The sequence below is a fragment of the Hemicordylus capensis genome, chromosome 13 (assembly GCF_027244095.1).
Source record: "Hemicordylus capensis ecotype Gifberg chromosome 13, rHemCap1.1.pri, whole genome shotgun sequence".
NCBI lineage: Eukaryota > Metazoa > Chordata > Lepidosauria > Squamata > Cordylidae > Hemicordylus > Hemicordylus capensis.
Window position 1 is genome coordinate 8,287,131 of NC_069669.1, and position 26,984 is coordinate 8,314,114.

Genomic DNA, 26,984 nt, shown 5'->3' on the forward strand with positions numbered 1-26,984 from the left:
AGGACGTGACCATGCGAAGTCACAGAAACCGGAGTGCGAGCAGGGGTGTAGGGAGCCTGCCGGCAGGCTTGGGAAAAGCTCACAGCAATGACCTCTCCTGCTGCCATAGTGCACAGGGGTCACACGCCCTGCATCAACGTCAGGTGCAGGGGATGTGGCCAGCACCCAGTAGGGGCTGCCTGCCCCCAATCTCACCCTTTCCTAGCTGCCAAATGAAGGGTCGGATGGGTGCTTGCTCTCCCTCACTCGCCCCGAGCTCCCAGCTGGGAAGAAGCTAGCGAGGGGCAGGGCCGTCCATTCCCAGCTGGCTAGTGCATTTGATGTCTGGGTGTGGGAGGAGGGCAAGGGAGTGCCCTGGGGAAAGGGCGAGGAGACGCCATGGTGGGCCCCCTGACCCCAGCTGCCCAGGGACATTTGTCCCCCACCCCGTCCAGTGGTGGCTACGTCAAGCACCTCTGATGTATTTCTCTAACATTATCTTCTGAATTTTTAGCACTCACAAGAGGCACCTGACAGATGGGGCAGGGAATTATGTCCAGATACCTCCGTTGCAAATGAAAGGGCGGGGGTGGACAAGACCTTCCAATCAAGGCTTTATTAGGAGAGGCCTTGATAAGTTAGCTCTCCTCTGCTAAAAGTTTGCCCTCTCATGCTGCGAACCAAACCAGGGAGGAAGGATTTCCTCAGAAACAGACGCATGGGCAAGCAACTCCCAACCATCCTGGGGAAAGTATTGTGCTAAATCAGGTGGCCTTAACACGCAAAGAGAAGGAGGAAAAGGCCAGGAAAGGGAAAGCAGCTACATGCCAGGGAATGATATCTGCAGAAAGTGACTGACTGTCCCACCCACCCACAGCCTTTACTAGATGGGAGGAGGGGCAAAAGAGACAACACAAAAGACAGATGGACCAAACCTTCGTCTAGGAAGCGGGCCGTACCTAAAGGACCTTGCGGTGCATTCACCTGCCGTCCTCTCTTTTCTCCCCCTGCTTACATCCTCAAGCTCTTTCCTTTCTCCCTTCTTTCATTTGCAGGGGAACGAGTTGGGAGGCAACCACTCGCTCGCTGGAAGCATGCTTGCACTCCCGAGCCGGTGTTGTACTTTTACATGCTGGTTGCCAGGCAATGGCTACAAGCAGTGGGAAGCAACCAGGCAGAATACTAATCAATGGAGCAATAAACTTGCCCCCCCACCCCCCCCCCAGCGCTCGCCAAACGAGGCCTGCCCCCTAAGGAGCAGCCAGTGCTCCGTACGAAGTCAACTGACAAGTCAAACCTCAGGCTCCTGTGCTGGAGAAAGCTTTCAGTATTATTAGACTCTACTACGCCTGTGGGAAGGACTGTGGTTTTTTTTCTATCATCATCTGCAGAGCGTCTAGTTTTCCTGTAGCTAGATATTTTAATTGTTATCATCATCGTCGTTGTTGTTGCAAAGAAGCACAGGGAGGCCAGCAACACACCACCATCCCTTCGCCTCCTTATTGGAGCAACGGGGCCCGAGGCTCAGTGACAAAAGACGTTGGCTTGCTCATTAGTGACTCTTTCAGAAGCGCTCGAGGGGCTGCCAAACTCAGTGACCAGCAGCAACGCTTGCCTCAAAGAGATGGGTGGAGCAACTAGTTGAGTGTGTATGTGTCCGGTGTGTGTGTGTGTGTGTGTGTGTGTGTGTGTGTGTGTGTGTGTGTGTGAGAGAGAGAGAGAGAGAGAGACTTTGAGGAGGGGAGGGAGGCTGGTGAACCAGCACCCCAAATGGCGAAGTCGAAGGAAGCCCCATGGGCACAGTCAACGCTGCCTCCACAAACTTCTTTAAATAGGAACAGACGTAGGAAGCTGCTTATACCAAATCACACCGTTGGTCCATTTGGCTCACTGTTGTCTATACTGACGGGTAACAACTCTCCAAGCTTTCAGACAGGGGCCTTCCCCAGCCCTACATGGAGATGCTGCCAGGGAGTCAACCAGCGACCTTCTGCAGGGAAAGCAGACACTCTCCCAGTATACTATGGCCTCTAGAACCACCCTGAGCCATTTTTGGAAAGGCGGTATAGAAATCAATCAATCAATCAATCAAATAAATAAATAAATGGTCTGCCAGGGTATTTATTTGTTGTATCTATATATCGCCCTATATAAAATCTCAGGGCGATTTGCAACCTAACGAAACAGCAAATAAAACCTAGAAATCACATAAAACAGATTAAAATCACCATAAACAAAACCATAAAGCATCATAAACGAAGAGCCTGATAAAACAGGTGTTTTCAAAAGTCGTTTAAAAACAACCAGAGATGGGGAGATTCTGACTTCATTTGGGAGGATGTTCCAGATGTGCCTTTCCTCAAGGACATTCCTCTTTTTCATGAACATGACAACATGTCCAGGGGAAATGAGGGTGTATAGTAGCCCTAAGTGGAAATATGAATGCACTCAAACAATACTCCCACAAAATAACCCACCTAGATTCGTAAGTGAGAAAGGTCCCAGGAGAACTGCACTCTGTCAATCAGATTCTGGCTGTTTCACAAGGCCCGTGAAGTCACGGAGCATGGGGGTCTTCCACTATGAGCCTGAAAACTAGGACCGGGGTGGACCACACATTGAGCAAGACATCCAAACACGCCACCAGCCCTCCTCTTGAAGATCCCATCCTCATCTCAGCATCCCTCACGGCTCCACATGACTCACTAGTGAGCCTGGCTGTGCTCATTTCTTCTCGATTACTCACCTCATTGATGACTCAAGGGTTTAGGAGCCACACATTAAATCCCTTAACAAAATAATGAGAGGGGGAGTCGTTTTTATTGTACTGTGGGTTTTTCTTCTTCCTCACTAAAGTGTTTCTGGATGATGCGCTCACTTGTCTTTAATGAAACGAATTCTCCTTGGAGAGGTGAGAGAAACAGAGACTTCCCGACAGCAGTATTTCAGCAGGCACACGGCTTATGGGGCAAGAACAGAATTGGCTTGATGTGAGGTGCATGATAGGAGGGGCTGCCACGTGTCAGGTGCCGCGAGAGAGAGAATGGCTGTAATCGAACTGCATCACAATCACTGAGAAATTCTGCACTGAGGAGGAGAACTGGTCTAGTGGTAGCAAGCATGAATTGTCCCCTTTGCCCAGTTGAATCTGCCCTGGTTTGCATTTGGATGGGTGACTACATATGAGTTCTACAGAGAAGATATTTCCCTTAGCCGATGAGGCAGGCCGCAACTCGGGGGCCGAGCAGCTACTTTGCATGCACAAGGCCCCAGGTCCAATCCCTGGAGGCATCACATTCTGGGGCTGGGAAAGACTCCTGCCTGAAACCTTGGGAGAGCCACTGCCAGTCAGTGTAGACAGTACTCAGCTGAATGGACCAATGGTCTGTCTCTGTATAAGGCAGCTTCCTACATTCCTATGACTTACTGTAGAAAGCGGATTGTACCCATGTCTACTGTAATGTGGACTTAACAGTGGTGGAGCCATCGCTGAGAGGACGGGTTCAAAAAATAAACTGGCGGAGAGACACAGAAGGGCCGCGCAAGCCTTCCAGAGTTTGTTGGCTGGGTGCATTCATTCCCCTCTCTCTCCCTTGCAGGAATGAACTCTGGAAGGCTCACATGGACCCCCCCCCCCCCGAAACTTGGCCACGGCCCTTTGCACATGAGCATGGCCTGGCCTCCAGAGAGCCCCTGCAGGCCCTCTGGAGTTCATTCCCAGCCAGCATTGGCATTTATTTCCTTCAGTGAGGGAGAGAAAGGGAAATAAATGCACCCAGTCAGCCAACACTGGCTGAGAATGAACTCTGGAGGGCTTGCCCGGGCCTCCGTAGACCAGGCCACAACAATGTGTGTGTGATGTCACGCGCAAGGGGTGTCACTGGTACACACATGGCAGGGCCACCAGGGACTGGGTAGAATCCATCCCTCCGTTCCCTGGCCTCGCAACTGGATCACCTCTCAACTCTGCCACATGATGCCAAAAACACTGTCAGTGGAGGTTTGGAGTGGTGGTAGTTATTTCACCTTTTCCCTACTTCATACATCGTTACCTGGAGGCAGCAGAAGCAATTCAACTGTATTGGAATTCTGGCTGCAGGAAATGCTTTGGTGATCTTGCGTATTACAGAAAGGCCAACGAGAATTAGTGTCAAGTTACAACTACCTTTGTTTGCTTATACTCAAAGTTTACATTAAAATCCCCACAGCCCTTTGAATTTGCTTCCTCCTCTCCACAGCAAAGCTGAAACGAGAACACACAGACACTTTGCTTGCCAAATATTTGACATCTGTGATCTCCCAACAAAAGCGTGAGGACGGATAGGTAGGGAAGCTAATTAAATGTCTTTCTCTTCATCATATGTAACCCAGAAGGGTTGCACATCAAGTTAATGTGAAAGAATCCTTAACCAACAAATTTTAATATTCCCATATCTGCAATGGCCTGAGCTACAAACCTTGAGAAGTGTCTCTTCGCTTGAGTGGCACAAGTCAAGAACATGCACAGCAAATTTGCCTCATTGACTACAGCTACCTAGAGCAGAATGTACAATATGCTGAGCAGAACGGCCTAATGATAGCACTGTGGTGTTAAAAATTAAGCACAACTGGAACCAAGGTGTACTAGTACTGTAAAGATACCTTCGTTAAACATACTGTAGTAGTATCTTTACTGTAGAAGTACCAGTGGGACCTTCGTTGATGTGCATCTTAGGGAATGTTTTGTTTTTCTGAGTTCCTGCTTTAATAATGATGGTGCCAGTCACTACCAAACCCAGGGTTCTTTTGCATTCTTCGAACGCAGTGAAGTGCAATCTTATTTGGGAAGAGAAGCAGCAAGGTCCTTAGGTAGGGGAACCAACTTTTTTTAAAAAACGAACCCCCTAAACCCCTGTGCAATTATTATACAGAATCCATCATATATGTCCCTCAAGGATGACAGTCAATTGCTAATGGTACTTTTTCAAAGTCATTCTTATTGAATGTTTCTTCCTGCCCAAGAAGTAATACGTAGCATCACATCTGCCTGCAGAAGAGATGGCAAAATGGGAAATGAGCCATTCTTTTGCCAGCCAACATTCTGGGCCAAGCTCAAGAGAAGACAAAATGGAAACACAATGGGCCCATCGCAAAGGGTTACGGGGTTATCCAAATAATTGTGACAGTGGCTCATCATCTCAAGTTGCTCGAAGCAAGTATCCCGGCAATGCAAGGGGACCAACAGTTACGACTCAGGTTCTTGGATGACCTGCTACATGATATGAGCTTCGTATTCTTTATATCAAGTCTGTATGGCAGCCCAACATTATTATTGCTCCAACAATACAAATAGGTGAGGTGGAGGAGGCAACACAATGGCTTACCCCTAAAGCTTGCATCTCACCAGAAAATAAAAGACAGCAATGATTGAGATATCTAGAGTTGGCTGTCAAAAAGGGCTGGTGCCGAACTCTACCCATCGGGGGCCTGGGCCAAAATCCTGCCTGACCTTGTGCCAGCCTAATTCTGGCGGATTCTAGTTCCGGTTTGGAAACAATATATGAAGTCTAGCCTAGTGCAGTGTGAGGACATCCACAGGCTACTTTGGGCCTTGGCAGACATCAATGCTGTAGCATTGTGCCCAAGGCCATATGTTTGTGGGATGAGGTCGGCAAGCCGATGGCCCCAGGGCAGGCTATGCATAAACCTCATGTGCCCAGAGCCTAGAGTTGTGCGACTTGGCATCATCTAGACCTGCATTTCCTGAGCCTGTTCTCAACTCCATTCTGAATCCTACAATCCACTCTGATGCTTGAACAGGCAGGAATTAATAATCTGGGATCTGCCAAGCTTTTCCAGAGCAGAATCCAGCAGTTCGACACATACCACTATCAAGTCATAACAGCAACATGGAAGTGGTTGTCACTGTATAGGACAGGTTTTTTTCTAATAAGTGTGCAACAATTAAAAGTACAGGTCTACATTCATGTCGTTTGACTGAGAGGGCGGAAGAATTATGCCTCAGTTCAAATATATCCAGGTTAGTCATGCTCTCTGCTTGTGGCCCTAAGCAACACACGCACAGAACCTTCAATTCACCTTAATTTAGCAAAGGAGTGTGTGTACACACACGTGCATGCACACTGTAAGGCTGGATGATTTAAGATTGTAAAATCATTTGCTTGGTTAGTGTTGTTCCTTTGTTTAATAATATAGAACAGGGCTCCCAATCTTTTTTAACAAGGGGCCTCCTTCTGTCTCAAACCTTCAGCTCTGGTAGAGGGGTGTGTGTATGTGTGTGTGTGTAAGAGAGAGAGTTTGTGTGTGGGGGGGGCTCTCTCTCAAGTGACTGGCTTACATCCAGACTAAGTTATTCATGAGACCTCCCATTGAAATTAATGGGACAAGTTTACTTGTCTTATTCAAAATACCAGTAGCCATTGCTAGTTTTCAGAAGCTGGACAGTCAGGCTGAGGGGAGTGGTTCACTGAACTTCAGTCACATAGCCAGCCAGTCAGGAGCAGAGGAGGATCTTGGCCCTCCTTCCTCCCCTTCTGCAGGGAAGAGAGCTGGTCTTGTGGTAGCCAGCATGACTTGTCCCCTTAGCTAAGCAAGGTCTGCCTTGGTTGCATATGAAAGGGAGACTAGAAGTGTGAGCCCTGCAAGATATTCCCCTCAGGGGATGGAGCCGCTCTGGGAAGAGCATCTAAGGTTCCAAGTTCCCTCCCTGGCTTCTCCAAGATAGGGCTGAGAGAGATTCCTGCCTGCAACCTTGGAGAAGCTGCTGCCAGTCTGTGTAGACAATACTGAGTTAGATGGAGCAATGGTCTGACTCAGTATATGGCAGCTTCCTGTGTTCCTATGTTCCAGTGGCCACATTGCTGAGTACATGTTGACCACAAGCCAGCGAACTTCACGTGAGAAGCGAGTAGCAGAGTGAGGAGGCAGGAGGGCCCTGAGTACCCCCTGGGAGCCCTTCAAGTAACCCTTGGGGTACTAGCACCCCTTATTGGGAATCCCTGAATAGAAACAATAACCCAATGATTGGACCAGCTGCGAGCAAAGGGCAGAATGAACGTTCAGGCAGATACTGTTCAATAAGGCAAATACTGTTCTGAGGGCTACCTATTAAGATTCAGTCGGAGAAAAAACATAGAGCATTAACTGAGGAGGCTGGACACAGGAGGCATACTGATATAAATGACTGTGGAAAAGAACCAGAAATATGCTGCCTCTCCAGCCTTGAAGGAGACCACGAAGAAGGTACACTTGTCAGGGATGGTTAGGGATAAAAGCACCAGAGGTGCCAATCTCCATTGGGTTTCAACACTGGAGACACCATGCAAATACACAACAGTATGACATTCTTGGGATACAAATAGGCTTGTTAGTAATGCAGCCAGCAGACATAAGCACCATTTAAACAAAATTAAGTCAGAGCTGAGATACCCTTAGAATGAGAGGTTTTCTCCAGGGTGGTCTTCCAAGGAACAACATTGCACAGAGAGTCCTAGTACTAATGTGGAGTGGGCCGTGACTCAGAAGGGAGTCTGCAAAATATGGCCTGGTTAGGGTTTCATAATTCTCTCAATTTCCACATTAAATTCACTCCATTAACAAGTCTTGTTACCATTTCTCTAGCTTGAAACTCAGGTTGGCAGCATGAAAAATTAAACTTTGGGAGGAGGGGTTTTTGTGTATGTGTGTGCCACTTTTAGCACAGCCAGAAATAAAGATTATGTAATATGAATTCAGCTGACTCTGCTGTCAAATGCGCGTGAGGAAAATCACTGTATTGGCCTTGTAGAGATTGGAGGGGGAGAAAAATGAGTTTGTTTTGGTCAGTAAAGTGAGTAGATGTGACTCAGCCTCAGAAGGAGCAGAAACACTGAGTAAGAAAGCACTATTTATACCAAAGCCCCTTAATGGGTCTTAAACACCACATTATACAAAGAAATCTGGTCATGACTCCACAGGAAAAGCTGAAACTTAAGCACTATTTTTCTCACACATGCCACACGCATTAGCCTAATAAAGCAACTCCTTTTAGGCTTAAAGATTGCTGTGTTTTCAAAAACGGCTTGAAATCCAGCCCAACAGTTTGGAGTCAGAGGGCTTTTTAGGAATGGCCTAGGACTTCCAGAATTTCTTCAGTCGTTTTGACAACCAACTCCCTCAGCCAGCTAACCCCACGGTGGGGAATTGGGGGGCTGGGGTATTCAGAGCAGAGAAACAGCAGGAAGGAAGGGGTTAAACACCCACACATATTTAGCGTATGGAGGGGGAAAGAGAGGACTGGGGGTGGGGGGTGGGGAAGAGGCCACAAGGACTTGGGGTGGGGGTGTATGTGCATGCATGTGTGTGTATGCAACATCGGTTCTAGCCCCAAGTGCAACTGGAGTGAGAGACAACAACCATGTCCCCAAATCTGACATTGCATTAGCATAGGCCTGCACAACATAAAGCCTGGGGCCCAGATTTGGCCCATGGGGCCTTTTTTACTGGCCCACAGGTAGGAATATCCTGCTGCAACTGCAGGAGCCATGAAGAGCTCTTGGTCTGTCCTGCTGACCACCAGCAGCAGCTGAATGAAGTTGGCTGCTGAACAGCAGATCTCCCCGATCCCTGTCATCATTCCCCCTTCCCCACTCCTTCCCCCGACTCCAACCCTGTGCCTCCTCACATTCATTACTATCTTTATTTAATTTATTTTAATGCAATAATTGATGTGCTGAAAACTGACCTCGGCCCCTGCACACCAAGTCATGGTCGGTCCCAGCTCACCAAGGCGTTTGAGTTGTGCACCCCTGCACTAGCATCAGAACAAGGGCATTTCTGTATCATCGCAAGAGGAACCAAACCAAAACACGGGGAGTCAAGGACTCAGCCATACAAACTAGCCGTTGTCTACTCAGCCCCTACTCTCATTAATTCGGTTTTCTTTGGTAGGATAAAAGACAGCATTGTAGCTTACCCGTTACTGTTGTCCATCAAACGGCTATTTGTGCAGTTATACACCGGGGACTGCAGGCTCGAGTACCAGGAAGCTCTAAAGTTCCGACAAAATCTAAGGAATTTGTGCTGCCTGCCCTCTGTTAGGCAGGCTATTCCCTGATGCACACGTGCCAGAGGACAAGATGAGCGGCGTGTACCTTCCAGCTCTCCTAGCGATGGTGAGACTAGAGAACCATACTCCTCTACAGAAGGGAAAGCACACACGATGGGTGGCTGGAAGGTCCACAATCAGGTAAGCCCCTCTTTTCTCACCTGTGTGTCCATGCCAATACTCCTGCAGATATTTATATACCACTCTACAACAAAATTCTCAAAGCGGTTTACATAGAAAAATAAATAATACATAAATAAATAAGATGGTCCTCTGTCCCCAAAGGGCTCACAATTCTAATAAGGTAGACACCAGCAACAGCCACTGGAGGGATGCTGTGCTGGGGTTGGCTGGGGCCAGTTGCTCTCCCCCGCTAAACAGAAGAGAATCACCACTTTAAAAGATGTCTCTTTGCTTAGTTAGCAGGGGTACTAGGGTGCTGCTCTTCTATTTGAAAATATTATCTGCTGAAGGAAATATAACAGCTAGAGCAATTGTGCGAGCCAAGATTCAACATGGCTAGAGTAAAAATGTGCATAGAATAGCACACTTGCAGTTCAGTGTTCCCTCCCGTTCGCTCTGACAAAGGAGCAGCAGCCACTTGACAATCTGCCCAAAAAGGATGAGACGCAGGTTGAGAACCCTTCTGCTTTCAGACCTGCTTTCTGTGTACTCTAGAACATGATAATCATACATTTTATCCACAGGGAGGACCAGTGAGCAAAGTGGTTAAGATAATGAGCTTTGAGTCAGGAAATCCTTGATTCAAATTAGGCCTCAACTCACTCACTGGGTGGTCTTAGGTAAGTAAGCCACCATCACTCAATCACAGCCTGCATCTGTAAAACAGGGATAACAATAACTATAATAGCTTGCCTTACATGGCTGCTGCAATGCTTAGTTACAAAAATGTACATCAAGGGCTTTGAGCACTTAGGAAAGCACCATATGAATACTTGGAATGATTATTACTGTTACTTCAACCCTATTTATTTATTTATTTATTTACTTACAGTTCTAGCCCGCCCTATACCTAAAGGTCTCAGAGCGGGTTACAATAAAACAAATGTAAAACATCATTAAAATTCAGCATCAAAAATACAGTGAAAAATACAGCGCCTGAGAGGGGAAGGACTGTGAAGATAATATAGACTGAACTGCTAAAGAGCACCCACTCTGCAGTTTATTATTTATCATCTATTTAATTTGATTTAAATTTAATTTAATTTAATTTAAATCAAATCAATAATTTGATTTGATTTAATTAAAGAAAATTTCTCAGGATGGCATCACTGTGAAACCAGGCCCCTCTCGTCTGAATGGGACTAGCTTCCAATCTGCGTTTCTCGTCTGAATGGGATTAGCTTGGCTTCACCACAATGCCACACAATCGGCATTCATTCACTTCCCTCTCAAGCCATTTTCAGTGGGCCATCCATCACATACCTGCACAGCCCAAAAGACCACCTACCCACATCACATAGCTTTCAAACAGTGAGGGGCATGTTCTGGGCCAACAGAGGACAAATTCTGCATTCACAATAAATTATACAAGGTTGCATAATATATTCTTATTGCAGCATATGGCTTTTCACAGATTTTGGATATGCTGTGTCGAGAAATGTTTTGTTTTGTTTTCTGTCTGCCCTGAATCTAATGCTAATCAATTTCGCTGGTAGAGAAAGACAGAGAGAAAATCTGTATCCATTTTCTTCACACCATGTAGAATTTTAGAAACTTCTACTGTGTTTCCCCTTCGTCATATTTTTCCCCCTAAGCCTAACTAAACAGCCCCAGATGCTTTAGGGTTTTTCTCTTACAGAAGGTGCTCCAACCACCTGATAATTTGATTGCCTTTCTCTACACCTTTGACACCACCATGATATCCTTTTTGAAATGAGGTGACCAGAACTATGTACAGTATTACCAAATTTATTTTTGCACGTATATCCCACTCTACTTCCAAAAAGCCCAGCGTGGTGTACATGGCTGTTTAAAGAGAGGAGAGCTGGTCTTGTGGTAGCAAGCATGACTTGTCCCCTTAGCTAAGCAGGGTCTGCCCTGGTTGCATACAAATGGGAGACCAGAAGTGTGAGCACTGGAAGAGATTCCCCTTAAGGGATGGAGCCGCTCTGGCATTAGCAGAAGGTTTCAAGTTCCTTCCCTGGCTTCTCCAAGACAGGCTGAGAGAGATTCCTGCCTGCAACCTTGGAGAACCCGCTGCCAGTCTGTGAAGTCAATACTGAGCTAGATAGACCAAGGGTCTGACTCAGTATATGGCAGTTTCCTGTGTTTCTTCTCACAACAACGCTGTGAAGTAGGTTAGACTGACAGAGAAGTGTCTGGCCCAGAGTCACCCAGTGAGTTTCAAGGCTGATATGAAATTGGGTCTCCCAAGTCCAACACTCCAACCACGACACATGTTTAGAATGGCATTTATTTATTTAGCACATTTCTATACCCTACAAAACGCAAGTTTCAGTGCTGACCACTATTTTCAGTTTATGCATGGGCTCCTATGGAATTTGTTCAAAGTCACATGAAATCCATGGCGGAGGAGGGAACAGAATCCAGACCTACTAAAAACCTGCTGGCAGCTACATCAACTGAAACAAATATGTAACTCCTGGGTATTGCAGTCTCAGAATATGCAGCAGATACAACTCCAGCTTCACAGATATAAAATGGTTCTACAGGCCCACAGGAGTGTGTCTAATAAATTTTTTGTTAATGACACAAAATCTTCTTCACCGTTTTCTATTTTAAAAAGGGAGGCAAAAGTAGACGTTTACCACTGACCAATGGCGCCAAGAGCAAATGATTAGATTTGCTATTTATATGGGCTCCAACATCCATTAAATATTTAGGCATCAAACCATATAAAGGAAGCACAAGACATACTAGTGAATAATTTGAGTGTATTATAAAAAGCCTGGAGGGAAAAAAAGATTTTTTTGGTACATGTTCCCAATCTCATTAATTGGGAAGACAGCCTTGAAGAGGGGGAAAAACTTTTTCTCCCTGAATCATTATCCACTCTCGAGTGTATCATATGAAAACAGTTATATAAAAGAATAAATTATATTTGTAATGGCAAGAGCCCCAGAATAAAACTAGAAACTGTGATGTTCCCATATAAAGATAGGAGACAGCTATCTGTTCCAAATTTTAAAAGTTTAGTACTGCGCCAAATCAAATTCACTACATACCAATACGGCCATATAAATAGGACTCCACCCAGACAATGTTGGAACAACTAATAATCCCCCAAAATATCAGTTTAATGTATGGGGCAACTAAATTACTGAAGAATGCAAGAATAGTTCTGGTAACTCATTAAATACATGGCAAAAAGCAACAAGGAGAATGCCAGTAGAATCTCTATTTAAAGCCATACAATCATCATAATTTCAAAAAAGTAGATTTCTCAGCACTGAAATATTCTGATTTATGGAAAGACAAAATATTTCCTAGCGTCTGATATACGTTTTTCTTATTTATATATTTGGCTTTTGATCTTCTTAACTGAACCTGTGAATAAATTTTAGTTCATTACACATCAGCGTTTCCAGCCAATTTCACTTTCAGCCTCTCTAGAGTTCGATCGATCTCAGGAAATGCAGAAAGCAATTCTTGTGTAATGGCCTTGTATATAGGCAAAATTGATCCAAGAAAGTGTCAATTCAGGGAAAATCTGGGAATAAAGTATCTGATTAACCTTCATGAAGAATACCAGCAGTAGGCTGAAATGAGTGCCTATTTAAGTTATGGAATTTATAACATCTATTCATATGGAGCAGAGTCTCCTACTCCAACATTTTGACACTTGTTTTAATTTCTTAATAATAGCACACCGGGTGGGAAAGATGTTTTATAGCTATCTGCTGATGCACTAAATCCTCTAGAAAATTTGGCCCTACCTTTATTCTGAATCAGAGCTCATGAGACAACATGCCGAGGAAATACGTTTAGAAAAACAGTTGCCAGGACTGTGTTGAGGAGAAGATTATCCACTTTCCAATATGCACTTATAAATAATATGAGTGTTGCCACAAATCATCCCTTTGTCAAAGAGGGTAGCATAGAAGACGTTTAAACATGTATGTACTTTCAAGACAGCCATAGGTATGCAAGAGTGTCCAGAGTGGCTTGGCTTTCTTGGAATTAGGCATGGGAACAAGCTCTTTCCTAAGTCACATTTAGGACTCCCCCCATATCAAAATAGTCCTGTGACTTAAAAAATGCAATGTGGGCAGCATCCCTGCCACATACGCAGATGGAGTAACCAAATTTGCCTCTGGCACTAGACATAAAACATCTTCCAGTAGCCATCAAATCTATGAAGATAAAAACTAATTTAAGCAGAAGAGTGTTCTGACGACTACCACCCTTTTAACTTAGAGATAACCAATTAGATTCATGTTCTTTATTTAGTTATCGCCCCTTGCACAAGTCTGCAGATCGCCTGATAGTGCCACATTCTCTGCCACAGAGTGTAGTGATGGCCACTAGCTTGGAGGAGGCTTAGACCAAGGAGGCTTAGACCAAGTCGTGGAGGGCAGGTGTATCAATGGCTACTAGTCTGGTAGCTATTGGCCACCTCCAGCTTCAGCAGCAAAATGCCTCTCAATCCTAGTTGCAGGGGAGCAACAGCAGGAGAGAGGGCCTGGCTCCATCTCCTGCCTGTGGGCTTCCCAGTGGCATCTGGTGGGCCACTGTGTGGAACAGGAAGCTGGACTAGATAGGCCTTGGGCCTGATCCAGCAGGGCTGTTCTTATGTTCAATGCATCAAATGATCTCTTGGCACTCACTGGCTGTGAATGGGGGTTGGGGAGAGAAAAGGAAAAACGTTAGAAGGAACTTGGGGAAATGCTCCACAAAAGTTTGAGAAACATCGAGTTAAGAATAGCTTTGTCATGTTAGTTTCACAGAAAGACACAGGAGACTGAAGAGGTATACTTTAAAATCGATACTTTCAGAGTATACTCTCTTCCTTGTAAAATCAAATAAAATGGAAGATGCGAGACTGCAGCTTCATCAGATATTGAGGCAAAAGCAAATCAACTTCAAGTCAAAACACGGTTCTGACTTTGTGAGAATAATATTCCAGGCCAACTTGGCTCACTAATTATGTGTTTTCCTACCTTCAGTTCACTTTAAGATTCCTATTCTATTAGTATGAGTTATGATCAGAGTTAGGCTGTGCTCATGTGGAGTCCAATTTGGCCATACTCCACCATGAATTAAAAGTTGTTGTTTTTTAAAAAAAGAAACATTTCTATTGTGGACAATAGCTGGACAAGGGCCATTCCAGGATGTTTGTCCAAACTCCACGAGGGACATCACAGGACGGTTAGCAAATACCTCGAAGAATGAACTGAACTTGCACCATGAAGTAAGCCTGAGGAGAAGCAAGAGATACAAGCACCATCATGATCTGCAAACTGCTCCAGTTAATCAGGGACAAATCACACGAAAAGCTAGTTTGGACATCCCCCAAGGTAAGCAGAAAGATCAGGTTTGTCTTGAGAGCAAAAACTAACAAAAGCACTGCATAGTATCTCGAGCCTTAACATCAGGCAATATTGATTAGCAAAGTCCCAAATATCAGCAGTTAGCTCTGTGCCAGCAGACACTTTTGAGAGTTCAAACCGTCAGCTCTTCAAGCAGAATAAACAAGAGTGTAAGAATGGAAGCAACAAGGAACTCAAGAAAGAAATGGTCAGAAGGGCTACATCAAGGACATGTCAAGGAGAGAGTCAATGCCATCTTTCATGCATTCTACCTAATGGTGCAGCGAGGAAATGTCTTGATTATCAAGCCAGAGGTTACTGGTTCGAATCCCCGCTGGTATGTTTCCCAGACTATGGGGAACACCTATAGTGGGCAGCAGCGATAGAGGAAGATGCTGAAAGGCATCATCTCATACTGCGTGGGAGGAGGCAATGGTCAACCCCTCCTGTATTCTACCAAAGCCAACTCTGTGGTCTCTGTGGTCGCCAGGAGTTGAAACCGACTCAACGTCACACTTTACCTATACCAGGTTATACCTGCACGACATGAAATCAGTTAAGTACTTTATGTCAACATTATGTGTCTTTTATTTACTAGTAAACATCCCAAGGACATTTTAACAAACATACCACAAGCTAAGCTGGCACACAAGGGGGTGTGTAATACTAAATAGAGTTAACAAATGAATAAGATGCAGCCAAAGTGGGGGGAAATTTCCTTCTGTATCAAACTGAAAGGGCTCAACTACCCACATGTGCACCTATTGTCAGAAGAACAAGCTCACAAATTTGTTAATTTCCAAGTGTAAGTTTCAGTAACAATATTACTGTAACAACCCTACCACAGACAAAATAATTGTTGCTATAATCTTAGTGATACATAGTATATTGGAATGATTAATTTTGTATTGCTTTGTGTATCCAAAAAATTCTGATTTGCTTTCCTCATACCCGTGGTTGATAAATTGTAGCCAGTTGCTCAATAAGCAGTACTTAAATAAACAAACCAATGCATGTTTTGCTAGTCACATGCATGATTTATCTATATACTCAGAAAAATCAAGTTTCTCAACACGCAGGCTACAGTGGGGCACACTTCTGTTATCGGTATTGAAAAGCATCGAAGTGGCCTAACAGTTGATAATTTCAACATCAATACCGAGGACAGTTCATTTATATATTACTTAAAAACAAAAAACAAAAACCAGCTCTGCTATTTGCTTGCTACAGCCATAAGCAGTTGGTGGCTGTGCCATATTTTGCAAAACTTGAGTGCTAAGCAGGCCTTTAGAACAGTTATTGCAACAGATCAAACACAAAGAGAGAACAGGCAAGAATTTGATTTTACTGGCATGAGCTGCTGGCAAAGTAAGAGAGATTGAAGCTTCTGCCTCCCAAACAGCTCTGGACTCAACGGCAGTGCCGTGTGTTTTAATGAAGAAGAAAAAAGTAATCGATACAAATGCATTATTTAGGGCTTGGCAAATTCTTCTGGACTCTTTCAAGCCTGACACATTGATCAAGTACCTGAGACCCTAAGACCATGCAAATGCCAAGTTTCCACTGACTCAACACAGACCAGAAGATATTCATTCTCTGGAATGCTTCAGCTCACTATGCAAACTCTGGGAAGAGCAACCCTAACTAGGTATGTGCATGCTTACTACATACTCTATACAGAGGGTCTCTGTCCTGCTAGGAGCTGATGGGAGAGCCAGTGTGGTCCACTAGACAGAGGTCTTGATTCCAGCCTTGGATACCCAAGTTCAAAGAACGTCATTGCTTACCTATAACTGCTCTCCACTGAATGGCCTCTCGGGCAGCCACAGACCTTGCTCTGACCCGCACAGGTGCGATACCAAATGTAAGACCGCGCAGGAGTCACGAAGAACAATGCAGCAAGTCTCTCTCTAAACCCATGATCCCCATTTATCAAACAACAGTTGGCTACCTCACAGCTGTACTGTAAAGAGGAATGAGAACTATTCCAAAGCACTTTGTACCTTGAAAGAAAATTACTGCCACCAGCCAAAGTTCAACAATCTCACCCACGACTTGCAAGTCCAATTTTTTGACAGCTTCACTAACTCCTTCTCAAATCTTCCCCTCCAGTCTTTTTGAGTAAGGCAATTGTGCAGTTGTTATTCTGCTGTTGCACAATTTCCCCAGCACATCACAATACTTTGCTACTCAGAAGATGCTCCAGTGGTTAGAATGCTAGACTAGGACCAGGGAGACCCAAGTTCAAATCCCCATTCAGCCATGCTACTAGCTGGGTGACTCTGGGCCAGTCACTTCTCTCTCAGCCTAACCTACTTCACAGGGTTGTTGTGAGGAGAAACTTAAGTATGTAGTACACCGCTCTGGGCTCCTTGGAGGAAGAGCGGGATATAAAATGTAATAGGCTGTTCCCAGTAAAGTTGCTTTTTGTAATTGGCTGATGGTGATAGGGGCCACAGAAATCACCATCAGCCAGTTGCAAAAAGCAGCTTTACTGGGAACAGCCTATATTCTGCAACGATATCTATAATAACAGCAACAACACTGATAATAAAATTCAGCCATCCCAGGTCCTTAGGAAGGACTTGATGTCTGTATAAAACAAACCAGTCAATAACACCTGTCTGACTGTGTAAATTAATAATAATAATAATACTTCCCCACTACCTATTACATGGATTACAACTGTGACTTCTGTCTGGAATGTGGCTGTGCAGGGCCCATGAGCATCTATCTGGTACTGTCAATCAGTGTTAAACAATCTAGCTCATGCCCTAGCTATAAGATTATTATTTTTTAAATGTTTCACATATTTATAAGGTAGAGGCGGAGTTCTCTGCAGCTCTAAAGCTTGTGTATGAAGACCACTCATTCATTTACAGCATGGCAAGCAAAAGCAAGGTGTCTCTGTAGACCACTGGCAATATTTGCTGCTTCAGTCACAAGCGTCAAAACCCTTCTTTAATCTTGAAGCTCGCACAGACATGCAATATAAAATTATTTAATGCTGATCAAATGAAGGGGGCTTATCACAGATATTTATATATACACATTTGCTTCACTGCATCCTCCCCCCTCCCAAAAAAAAATCAGGAACTGATATATTTTCACCCATTTTGAATAAATGTTATAATTAGTATTCTGTATTTTAAATGTATATTATTCTATATTTTATAGTTTTACAGCTTTACAGATTACAGTTCAACTTCAGTGCTATTTTACAATTAATATTTTATAATCATAGTTCTACAGCTTTACAGATTCTGAGGTTTAGGATTTTAAGATTTAGAGATTCTGATATTTTAAGATTCCAGCCATCATTTCTACGCCATTTTCATGATGCTCCAATGTAACCTACTTCATGCTGGTCAAAGACTGTAACAAAGATTTGATTGATTAATTGAATAAATTGCTTCATATAGTTTTTTTCTGAAGGGATTTATCTCTTCTATCTTTGGGGGTTCTGTGAAACTTCTTGTGATCTTCTCTGATGCTCCCTAATACACTCATGCTATCTTCTCTACAAACAGGCTTTTAAACTTGACATACACTCTCCTCCTTGCCATCTGCACAGATTATCTCAAGAATAATGAAAAAGGTCATAACCTTTGCAATACACTGGGAACGTTCATTTGTCAACTGTATTAAGCACCAAGAAAATGTGAGTTATGAAGTAATAGTAATCCCTGTGTGCTGTTTTCAGTGGCTGTTCCTTTTTCTCTGATCTTGGTTCCTTCACACAGTGAGCTCCAATTCCAAGTCCTTTTCAACACCAAAAGAAGCATCTTGCAGTTTCCTTAGCCAAGGCCTTCAGCTAATCCCCATATAAAATTTGTTATTGCTATCTTAGGAAAAAATGAAGGCGGGGGGGGGGGGGCGCTTCTATTCTTTCCACCTCTGAACCCTACTTCTACCTCACTGGTTACAAACCAGGAGCGGATGTAGTTGAATCAACTTTTCAGGGGAAAATTGGTGGATGGTGGATTCTTTCCTACCTTCCCCAACACTTTTCCAACTGCAAATCCCCCAAGAATGCTTTGTAGCAGAGGAGCAGATGTCTAGCTAACACTGTTATTTGACTGTGTTTAATGGGTAGTTTGGCACTCAGAGAGCCAGGATTCTTACTGCTGCTTGATCTGGGTAATGCTACAGCCATAACTCTCTACCATTTATATAAAAAATCTGCTTAACAAAAACATGGGGGGGGGAAACTTAACAGCAAATTCTGTGCTATACACGACAGATATTTATATACCGCTTTTCAACAAAAAGGAGCTGAGCTGGTATGTATCATGGAGATCTGGTCGGGAGGTGCTAGTGGTCTGGTTTGGACTCAACTTATCCCAGAAGGTTACACCATAATGGAGCAGGTGAGAGGACGTGGGCGGGGAGGTGGGATGGCTGTGGTCTATTAGAATAGCATTTCCCTTACCAGGATAACTGTCAGGGATTTGGCCTATATTGAATCTGAGGATCTGTCTAGGGACCAAGGATAGACTGGGACTTCTGCTGGTGTACCGATCACCCCACTGACAAGCAGAGTCACTACTTGAGATGACAAACCTGGTTGCTGAGTTGGCATTGGAGTGGCCCAGGATAGTGGTGGTGCGGGACTTCAATGTTCATTTCGGGACTGGGTTGTCAGGAGTGACTCAAGAGTTAATAGCAGCCATGACAACTATGGGCCTATCCCATAGGAACATAGGAAACTGCCATATTCTGAGTCAGACCCTTGGTCTATCTAGCTCAGTATTGTCTTCACAGACTGGCAGTGGCTTCTCCAAGGTTGCAGGCAGGAATCTCTCTCAGCCCTATCTTGGAGATGCTGTCAGGGAGGGAACTTGGAACCTTCTGCTCTTCCCAGAGTGGCTTCATCCCCTGAGGGGAATCTCTTGCAGTGCTCACACATCAAGTCTCCCATTCAGATGCAACCAGGGCAGACCCTGCTTAGCTATGGGGACAAGTCATGCTTGCTACCACCAGACCAGCTATGGGGACAGCCACAAGACCAGCTACCACAAGACCAGCTATGGGGACAAGTCATGCTTGCTAGGAGTATGAGTATACTTAACAAGCTTTCTGCGAAATACACTCGCAAAACCAAAATCCCCCCAAACTGTTTTCATCTGACCCACAACATTATTTTTTTGTTTTAAGTGGAATGATCTGGTCTATCAACAATTCAATGTGTTAATCTGTCTGTGTGGTATCTGTGAATTTTGCTATAATTTCAGTTCACAACTACAGAATTGTGTCCCGAGAACAGAATGTTCTTTTTTGTTGGCATTATAGTATCTTGCTAGTTTTGCTCCAGTGACTTAAAGTGTTTTGTTTTAAGGTATCCAGATAACAGTTTCATAACCACCATTATAGGCTGCTACTTTTAATTCTTGCAGTTCTAAAGTTCATCCTTACACATTCATTATTTCTGTGTTTTTCAGGTATACATTAGTTCTTATTGCTATTTTCTATTTTCAGGTTTTGCAAGTACTTCTTTCTTTTGTGTTCCCAGCTTATTCTATTCTGTTTGATGACAGAACTCTTCTTTCTACTACTAATTGGCTTTGTGTAGATTTGTTTCTAAATATTCTAACTATAATTCTTCCCTATGGCACTAAATGTAGGAGGTTTCTTTGCAGTACCTCTTACACTTTTGCTCTCGCCACCCTGAAATTTCTCCTTTGGGACAGGAAAGGGAGGTGTGGGGCTGCATATGATGTGTCCCTTTTCTTTTTCTCCTTCTTCTCCATCTCCTCCTCCCCTCCTCCTCCTTATCTTCTCCTCCTCCTCCTCTCCTTCTTATTATTTGCATTTATATCCCACTCTTCCTCCAAGGAGCCCAGAGCGGTGTACTACATACTTGAGTTTCTCCTCACAACAACCCTGCAAAGGAGGTTAGGCTGAGAGAGAAGTGACTGGCCCAGAGTCACTCAGCAAGTCTCATGGCCGAATGGGGATTTGAACTCGGGTCTCCCCGGTCCTTGCCCAGCACTCTAACCACTACACCACGCTGGCTCATCTCTTTTAAATATTATCCCAATCCAATGTATTCAAAGCGTTTGGATCACCTCTGTATTGCTAGCAAATAAAGATATTCTTGAAGGATCAAAATGACAATTGTCACTTTCTAATAGGGACAGGGCATAAAAGATCTTTAGGTAGTGCCTAAATATTATTAAAAATATTTATCAACAAGAAAGCTCTCAAGATAAGAAAATGGTTCACTGTCCCAAAAGTGCATAAACGAAAACATGTGCACATGCACACGCGCACACCCAGACACAACACCAGCAGCAGCAACTGGCAAATATGTTATAATGGGCTGAAGAAGGACAGTTGCTTCTCCCCCAGCTAAAATGTATGAGAACTACCACTTTTTTAAAAGGTGCCTCTGCACTATTACCCTGGCTGAATGGCAATATTGGAAAGAATACCTTTATATAACATTTAAGAGCATTTAGAAAAGGGACACAGCACATGTAGCCCACACCTCCCTTTCCTGTCCTAAAGGAGAAATGACTGGAGCACGGCTTGCCTGATTGGCTGCTGGGCTTGCCTGATTGGTTGCTGCTTGGCCAAACTGCTCCGGGTGCCACAGCTGAGCAGCACCAAGGTCCACCAACACCCCCTCAATACACACTGCGCTTTCCTGCTTTGCTACAGCGAAAGCAGTCGGGGAAGGAAATTTGGAATGTGCCTCATTTGGCAGCTGCTTGGCCGAGGTGCCAAGTTGGAAGCAAGTTGGAAGTACTCATTGTTGGGGGTCGTGATCAGCAAGATGGGATAGGACTTCCTGTTCTAGATGAGGTTACACTCTCACAGAAAGAACAGGTTCATAGTTTGGGATTGCTCTTCGTCCCAGGTCTCACCCTGGTGCCTTAGGTTGAGGCTATGGCCAGGAGCGCTTTTTACTTTTTGATCTATTTCTTGACCCCCCCCCCAAAAAAAAAATCTGTATGCAGTTTGAAAATTATAACTGGATGCTGGTTAATCTTCCTAACAGACACAGAACGAAAATTAGGCCCAGATGCTTACAGCGCATCTGAGTTATAAGTCCTATGCATGGAAGGAAAGTTGCTTTTCATTGTTGATGCTGAGGAAGAGGTGGGACTCAAGAATGAAAACAGACGGGGGGCGGAGGAATGGGGAAAATGAGATGAATAAGAACTGAGGCAAGGGGGGTGGGAAGAGTTGAAAAGAAATCCCACAGGATTTGCGGAGAAAGAGGAAGAGCCCAGACAAGGGCGTCAAAAGGCAGAGAGACAGAAGACAGGAAGAGGCTAACTAGAATGGAGACAGAGATACTACAAACCCATGGTGACGTCATGCTGGACAGAGTGGTTTCCAAAACAGTTCCAAACTGTGGGAGCCCGGGGAGGGGGGAGAGAAATAATAATGAGATAAGTCTTTATTCTTGAAACTAGAGTCTGTCAGATTTGAAGAGCTGACTAATTCTGCTCCAGTTTTTCCTCCTGCTTGGTTTTAATTGGCAGAATGTGCTCTGGAAGTAAGGAGGCTGTAAGACGAGAGCTGTTACAGATTTTTAGGAAACATCATAAAGGGGAATATTTTAAGCTGTTTTCTTAATCTATGCATACAAGAGAATTCCTGCTCCCAACATCCTCTTATGAACATATATAATGCGCCTCCCTGCACCCCAAGGCAGCCCATTCAAAAAGCATAAGTGAAATCTGAGAGCAAACAGGGGAAGCAAATAAAACAGGAAAAAACCATACAGGCTGAATAGTTCTGATGCTTGTCATACCCGTTCCTCAGGCTGTTCCTATTAGCAGGTTTACTGTTCAGTTTTGAAAGAGAGTGATAGGATCGAGCATGGGTAGGGTTCTTCACGAAAGAGTGAGGAAGAAAGGTGATATGGAAGCATTCTGTTTAAATTGTGTGGAGGGATAAACCTTGCAGATCTGGGCTGCACAACTTTTGTCCTCCTGCAGATAGGAAGCTGCCATATACTGAGTTAGACCATTGGTCTCTCTAGCTCAGTATTGTCTTCATGGACTGGCAGCAGCTTCTCCAAGGAATCTCTCTCAGCCCTATCTTGGAGAAGCCAGGGAGGGAACTTGAAACCTTCTGCTAATGCCAGAGTGGCTCCATCCCTTAAGGGGAATCTCTTCCAGTGCTCACACTTCTGGTCTCCCATTTGTATGCAACCAGGGCAGACCCTGCTTAGCTAAGGGGACAAGTCATGCTTGCTACCACAAGACCAGCTCTCCTCTCTAAACTACAGAGCCTCTCCCAGGAAATTAGCAGGGCCAAAGCACTCTACCAGGGCAGCAGCTATATAAACCGGTAGTTTGTTCCAAGCATCCACTGGAGCAACATCCAACTTATGTTGCAACCAGCTCTCTCTCCTCTGCTTGGTACCATCCAAGGTCCTAACCCCTTTACCAACCATTCTTCCCTTGGAGCTGTCCAAGCTCCCAGGTCTGCTGAGCTCTGGAAATCTTAGCAGTCCCGCTGTCTTAGTGGCATTTCTGGCTCATTCGACTCCCTCCTCAAATAGGATGTCAATAGACCAGACAACGCTTCCTCATTCTATGAAAGAGGATCAATTGTTCAACATTCTGCCCCTTTACTATATCCAAGCTCCTTAGCCAAAGCTGCAAATCCTTCATTTTATCTCCTGAAACTGGAAATCATGGATATTTGTTGCATCCGTACTTAAAAACATAGCCATGTGTTAAAGTCTGACAAACATTTAATTATTTATTTTAAATATTTACACCCCACCCATCTAGTTCAGTACACTACTGCTCAGAGTGGCTAACAAAGTCAATAAAACCAATGCACTATTTGTAAAAAAAACAACCCCAAAAACCATAATGCAAAATTGATAAAATAGAAACGTAGAACATATCTCAGTTAAAACCAAAACTTAAGATTACAAGTTAGAAGGTTAACAGTTAAAAATAACCCACCCAATACAGTTCGCTCTCCCCTGCATTTATGTGCATTCTGCGCTGCCTGTCTGCCTACCTGGTAATGAAGTGATCTCCCCATTAAAATATTGGCTCTGTCAAAAATGGGCAATGAAGGCCTGCTGTGCCTGCTGCCTCCAACTGAGGTTTGTCTGGCAGCCGGGCAGGGCTCTCTCTGCTTGGGTCCCCTCTCTTTGCAATGCTCCCTCAAGGGAGGCCTCGTTGGCTGGCTCCATCCCTCCCCCGTTTTAGACGGGTGGTGGTGAAGTTTTTTATTTCTGCAAGCTTCTAGATGAGTATATTGGATCGTTGATGTTTTCATTATTCATTTTAACTTCTGTAAGTTATCCTGGGACTCTTTGTGAAGGCACGAGAAAGAAATCTTTTAAATGAAGCAATAAATTCAAAGGCCAGCCGGGACTTGTCAGCAGCCTTCTAAGCTTTGTAATGGCTGGCCTGGTGGCCACCTCCAGCCTCAGAGGCATCATGCCTCTGAATACCAAGTTGCAGGGGGGCAACAGCAGGAGAGTGGGCATGCCCTCCCCTCTTGCCTGTGGGGGGCTTCCCAGAGGCATTTAGTGGGCCACTGTGTGAAACACGATGCTGGACTAGGTAGGCCTTGGGCCTGATCCAGTAGGGCTGTTCTTATGTCCACAAACAGTTCCGTTTAGTTCCTTTAACAAAAACCAACTGAACAACCAATTTGTCTTTTACCTGATAGTCTGCTGATCAGATACATACTACAGAAATCCAAGAAGCTGCCTTATACAGAGTCAGACCATTGGCCCATCTAGATCTGTTCTGCCTACACTGACTGGCAGTGGCTTCTCCAAAGTTTCAGAGAGGGATCTTTCCCAGTCCTACCTGGAAATGCTGCCAGGGACTGAACCTAGGACCATCTGCACATGCTCTACCATTGAGCTGTTGGCTCATCTATGCTGGGCCCCAAAACAAAGGTTGGAAACAGTTTTACTTTGGGGTGGATTGAAAATGACCTTAACACCCTTACAATGGTAACCTAGTTTTGTATCTTATAATGGTAACCATGATTCAAGTAAGTATTTTTTATTTGCCATCGAGTTGGTGTCGCCATCGAGTTGGTGTCGACTCTTGGAGAGCACAGATATGATTGTCTTTGGTAGAATACAGGAGAGGTTTACCATTGCCTCCTTCCGCACAGTAGGAGATGATGCCTTTCAGCATCTTCCTATATCACTGCTGCCCGATCGATATAGGTGTTTCCCATAGTCGAATCCCCAGTGAGGATTCGAACTGGCAGCCTCTGGCTTGCTAGTCAAGTCATTTCCCCGCTGTGCCATTAGGTGGCTGGAATATGGTTTCAGAACTCAAAGAGCAGGGAGGTACAGATTTTTATAACCAGAGTAATGACTCTTGTATTTGGCAGTTCCCTATCTTGACAGCAAAATATGCTGGTAGTTCTGAGAAGTCCAGGGCAAGGATCAATATAGGCTTTAAGGCCCCAGCAAATAGGGGAGTAAGAGGAGGAAACAATGTCCATATCTGGAGAGTGGGGAGGGACAGAGAATGAACTTCACTTGATCGACTCTGGACCTGTCAGAGATTATAGCCCACTGCCCAAACTGGCTGGGGTTTTGGCCCACAACCCTGTCTATCTTGTGCCTCATGGTCTCTCTTCTGGGATAGACTGAACACAATCATTCTGGACTCAGTGCTGGGATAATGAATTCATTACACAGTCAGTAGCAACAGTGACTCATTGTACTGATGGGTGGGCGAGATGAACCCAGCTTCTGTGCAAAGTTATTAATTTCTTTTTACCAGGTTACTCAGACACACAGAAGAAAACAGACCCAGCGATTCTATATCAATAATTGGGTTGCATTGACTCACAGACAAAGCCTGCACTTAATGTTCACCTTGACCTATACACCTGTTACTCAGATTACTGGACTTAAGTTCACCACACTAGGTGGCATTTCCATATCGAGTGGAAGGTTTTTACAAATGTAATAGAAGTGCTCATCAGTCTTAAAGGCTGCTCTGCCTTATCTCTTCCAAGAGTCACAAACGTTCACATATATGATGCATATACAGTACAGCATAAGGGGTGGACAGCTTCTCGCTGCTGCCTAGATGGCATCTATTACCCTGCATATGATTTGTAAGAATGTAAGGGCAGCCTTGCTGAATCAGTACATCAAGGCTTGCTTCCTATTTGCAACACTAGCCAGTGAGATGCTTCTAGAAAGTCCAAAATCAGCATGATGGCAAATAACCCCCCACCTAGTCAATGTTCTGAAGAAGAATACTGCATCTAGGCCTGGAAGTTCAGAAGCTATTATGGCTAACAGACACCCACAGACCTATCCTTCATAAGTGCATCTATTATTTTATTATTTACTTATTATTTATTCAATTTTTATACCGCCCTTCCAAAATGGCTCAGGGCGGTTTACAATTAAAAACGAAAGCATTAAAATCAGTTAGCAATTAAAACAAAAATTATAAAACAATTAATTAAAACATCATACAAGAGTAATTAAACATTCACAACAATTTAAAAAAAAAACCCTGAAAAACGGGTTACAACATTTTAAAGTCACCTAAGTCAATGGCCATTGGCCATCACTTGGGATAGCCGGTTCCATAAATTAATGATATGTTTGGTGAAGAAGCATTTTCTTCTGTCTGGCCTGAATTTAATGCCAGTTAATTTCAGAGTCTGACTCTATGCTCAGTTTTTCCTCCCTCGCTCTCAACAATAATCTCATCGGCTTTCTCCACAGCATTGTAAAACTCTACAGTGTCCCTTCTCTCTCAGTCATCTGTTTTCAACCCTAAGATACTTCAAATGCTTTAGCCTTTCCTTGTAGAAAAGGTGCATTGACCCCTTGATCATTTCTGGTTGCCCTTTCCAGCACATTTTCCAAGGGTCTGATAACCTTTTTAAAATAAGGAGGCTGTAACTGTACGAAGTTTGGATGGCTGCAACATAGTTCTAGACATAAAGGCATTATGATACTGTTTCAGTCAACTTCCTAATAAAAGATGGCATGGAATTTGTGTGTCACATGGAGTTAATAGGATGGTCATAGGATCACAGAGTTGGAAGGAATCTTGAAAGTCTTCTAAGCCCAATCTTCTGCTCAGAGCAGGAATCTGCAACAGCATCCCAGACAGGTAGTCATCTAGCCTCTGTGGATGGATGGATGGATGGATGGATGGATGGATGGATGGATGGATGGATGGATGGATGGATAGCCAGTCTCCGGTGAGAGAGAGCCCACCACTGCACAAGGCCTACTGTTCCACTTTCAAACAGCACATTCAGTTAGGAAATTCTTCCTAATGTCTAGCCTGAATCTGCTTCCTTGTAATTGGTTCTGCCCTCATGAGCAACAGAAAAGTCTGTTTATATGTGAACAGCCCTTCAGATATCTGAAGATGGCTATCATATTTCCCATTAGTCGTCTAGTCTCCAGGCTACAT

At 44.2% G+C, this 26,984-nt stretch overlaps 1 protein-coding gene across 9 annotated transcripts in view; it reads right to left on the bottom strand.

The window, feature by feature from the left end:
* Positions 1–26,984, bottom strand: part of LOC128336613 (ankyrin repeat and fibronectin type-III domain-containing protein 1-like) — a 427,021-nt gene that overhangs the window by 146,570 nt on the left and 253,467 nt on the right. The window contains exon 1 of one of the 9 annotated variants that reach the window (XM_053276536.1): positions 939–1,068. The exons of 7 other annotated variants lie outside the window; for them this stretch is intronic. The gene's annotated coding sequence lies outside the window, so the exon portion shown is untranslated. Of the gene's footprint in view, positions 1–938; positions 1,069–26,984 lie in introns of those variants that run through there. One more of the 9 variants, XM_053276533.1, reaches the window with a different exon arrangement.